This window comes from Hippocampus comes, unplaced genomic scaffold, assembly GCF_001891065.2.
Source record: "Hippocampus comes isolate QL1 unplaced genomic scaffold, H_comes_QL1_v1.1 scaffold60, whole genome shotgun sequence".
NCBI lineage: Eukaryota > Metazoa > Chordata > Actinopteri > Syngnathiformes > Syngnathidae > Hippocampus > Hippocampus comes.
In genome coordinates, this window is record NW_017805483.1 from 1,181,503 (window position 1) to 1,185,304 (window position 3,802).

General features: G+C 42.8%; 1 protein-coding gene across 1 annotated transcript in view; it reads right to left on the minus strand.

Annotated features, from left to right (window-relative positions):
* Positions 1–1,067, minus strand: part of map3k22 (mitogen-activated protein kinase kinase kinase 22) — a 47,180-nt gene extending 46,113 nt beyond the window's left edge. Inside the window, exon 1 of the mRNA XM_019876043.1 lies at positions 685–1,067. The gene's annotated coding sequence lies outside the window, so the exon portion shown is untranslated. The remainder of the gene's footprint in view (positions 1–684) is intronic.
* Positions 1,068–3,802: the final 2,735 nt, after the last annotated feature.

A 3,802-nucleotide genomic window follows, 5' to 3' on the forward strand; every position in this document is an offset into this window, starting at 1 on the left:
GTTCACATCCGTTTGTGTGTGTGTGTGTGTGTGTGTGTGTGTGTGTGTGTGTTTACATCTGAGATCAAATTTGCTACAGTGAAAAACCCCGTGTTGTGAAAAATTTCTTGCTGCAAACATGATTTCGTTCTAGAGGAGTTTCACTGTAACTGCTGGTATGTAAATAGAAGAGCTACGACCTAGTAAATTGCAATTCGTCCAAAGAGATGATGCAGATAAATGTTTATCTATGCGTTTTTAATGCAGTTACAATGTTTTGTAAGAAATGAATTTATAATCTAGCTCGCTTTTTCTTCTTCGCTCACATTTTTGGGGGGGGGGGCGAGGGGGGGTGAAGCACACTCTTTAGCATCATTTGTGGGAAAGAGTGGTACTACAAGGCTGGGACAACCATTGTTTGTCAATTAGCATTACATATGTCCAAATTTAACGAATGTGTATTTAGAAGTAACTCTTTAACGAAGGTGCACAGAAGCTAAACAGCCGCGTAGAAGGATGACAGTCATATGTCAACAACGCAGTAGATGGGCACTTGACTATCTCATTTAGTTGAAAAGTAAAATCCACGGAAGAGAAAGTTGCACCACTGTCTGAAAAGCCTCGAGTTGTCTTGGCAGCAAGTTTACTGCATCAGTAAACGGAGTAAACAGGAAATAACAGCGTAATTAAGTGTGCATTTCTTACCTTGTTACCTCAGCGTCTCCATGTCACGAACGGATCTTGCGGGACGAGTGGAGACGAAGGGGGAAGTTATCCCAGATAAAAGAAAATATATATTTTTTAAAAACCGCGACAGAAAGACGCTCAACTGATGCTGACCAAATGTTCAACCCCCCTTCCTCCCCCCTCCAAAAAAAGGACAGTGCGCTGGTATCCGGAAACCGAGGTGCTGGAATGCCAAACGAAGGCTTTCATCCACTTGAAACATCCAGAGCCGAGGATTCGTAGTTTCCAGGACCGGTAATGTTGATGTTTCTCCGGGGAAAACTTTCTCCCACCGTCGCGCTAACCTCCGTAAAGACTGCACAAGCATAAGCCACAGCGGCAGTGGCGACGGAGGAGGGGACGCGCTTCTGACGTAAGAAATTGCGTCACCACCAGGAAGCGGTGACGGTTTTCGTTGGCGCGTTCCCAAGCGAGCCCCGGAGAAAAGTGGCCGACGACGGCCACTGGCGTTCGAATACAAAACTACAACAACAACAAAAAAAACCCAATGGCAATCGATTCAAATTCTCATTAAATTTTGGCCTTTACAAAAATGAAACGTTTCCCTGAAAATAAATAAATTCATATAATCAAAAAAATGTATCCTAGATTTGGGACTATTTGGGTCTAAACATCGCGAGACTGCAGGTCAATGACTTAAATCCACGTGTTTATTTTTTTTTCTCTCTGTGAAGCAATCACAAGTGGATACCAAAAGGGGGTAAGGTGTGAGGATAAAGATTGAACAGGAAATTGACAAGAAAGGTCCAGTAGATATAAGAAGTCGTCACACCCCTGTTCAAATGCCAGTTTTGTGACAGTAAAAAAAAAAAAAAAGAAAGAAAAGAAAGAACAAGCAAAATTATAAACTTTTTCCATCATTAATGTGACCTATAACATTTACAACGTAATTGATTAGTTTTAATCTTTTGGGGACTAAAGAACTGGATGGTTGCACACGTGTGCGCACTCTCTTATAACTTAGATGTGGCTGTGTTCAGAATTAACAAATCCCATTCAAAATCATGATAACTGGAAGTCAGCATTCACCTGCCGCATCCTTCCACCTTGTCTAAATCCCTAGTACAAGCTAATTTAATTCAGAGTAAATTTTATTTGTTCTAGTAGGCTTTTCAAAACTTTTTTTGTTTGTTTCATTCGTTTCGAGCTTTTCTCGATTTCCCTCCAGGTGAATCAAATTCTGCCTGACACTAAGGTGGAAGCGCCGCTCGGAAGATTGAGGTTGAGAAAAAAAATAGGCTGTCCATGCTCCCCTGGAATGGGCCCAAAGCACACGACAAGGGGCAGCGGTCCACTATGTAGCAGAGGACAATAATGACAAAGACTCCATTGACCTTCACATTGGGTTGCACACGGCAGTGTTTCATTGTGATCAAACATGCTCTTGCTGTGCGCGTGTGTAAGGCTGCAAGAGTGCAAAGAATATCAATTGGATATTTGCATACCTTGGTGGATTTTTTTTTTTTTTTTTTTTGGAGGGGGGGGGGCGGATGCTGCTGATCTGTGTTCCACATGACCCACCATCATGTTGTTATTTGTTGTAAAGAGGAATGGAGCTGGACTGACAAACCTTCATTATGAAACAAAGGCCTCCTTAAAGACCATTTCCATAACAATAACATAACTAATTCAGTTCTCCCCATCGGAAATCATGTCAATTGAGGTCATTCTGGCACAAAACATTCATTCAAAAGGCGTTATTTTAAATTTGTATGATACTAATGCTGTATGAACTCAAAGAAAGTTAATCCACTCACACTTTGAACAGGAAGGTAGAATTCATTTTTAAGTTATGCTCCCTGTTTATACAACACTGAATGGCTGAGATCTTGAATACATTAAAGAAATGCTGATTGAATACCAACAAGGTTCTGAGATCGGCAGACCTGCATCAATTAGTGGAGCCCAGAGTCAAAGCAAACATGGTGCATCAGCACTGAGCTGTTTTACTGCACGCATATAGAATAAACTGCCAATGGAACTGCAGTTAGATACAAAAGTAAATGATTTTAAATCCAGGTTAAAAAGTTGTTTTTTTTTCGCCATACCTATGATTGAGGTCTTTTCCAGCATTTCTGTCATCAATCTTTCCAAAATCCCGTTCTTGTGTTGTACATTGTATTGTTGAATAATTTTAGTCAAGTACTTTCAGTAAAATGCTCTTTATGTCTTTATGTCTCTGCTTTGCGTTGTTGTTTTGTAGCTATGTGGAGCACGTTTGAGTGACCTTGATTCATTTGAGATGTTTGGGTTTGAATCTTTAAGGAGTTTGCATGTTCTCTACATGCGCGGATTGATATTTCCATCCATCCATTTTCTCATCCGCTTATCTTCACAAGGGTCATGGGGGGAACTGCAGCCTATCCCAGCTGTCTTCGGACACCTTGAACTGGTTGCCAGCCAATCACAAGGCACACACACTGGTCATGGCGGGAGCTGCAGCCTATCCGAGCTGTCTTCGGACACCTTGAACTGATTGCCAGCCAATCACAAGGCACACACACATGAACAACCATCGGTGCACACACTGACACCGAAGCAAAATTTAGAGTGTTCCATTTAACCTGCCATGCATGTTATTGGAATGTGGGAGGGAACCGGAGTACCCGGAGAAAACCCACGCAGGCACAGGAAGAACATGCAAACTCAAGACAGGATGTCCAGAGTCAGAATCGAACCCTGCACCTCTGCACTGTAAGGCAGACGTGGTAACCAGTCCATCATCCTGCCGCCTGACTGATGTTTGACAAAGTGGGGGAAAAAAAGCTGAGAAAAACACCATTTAGAATGACGTCTGTCAGGATCCTCTGCCTTGGAGCTGCAGGATAACTGATGCGGACTGCTCTCCAGGATTGAGGTGATCACCACCGTAGACTTATCCTGCTTCACCTCACTTCAACATATCACACACAAACGCGTGTACAGTAGAACCAAGTCCGAAGTCAAGTCGTCTGACGATGTCGCACTGCAGCGCTACCTGTGAAGCTGAGTTCCAGACGGTGGCAGCGGTCGCGTGGGGCATGGTGGTCCTTGGAGTAGAGAAGCCCAGAGGAATTGTATTAAAATTTGTATGTTC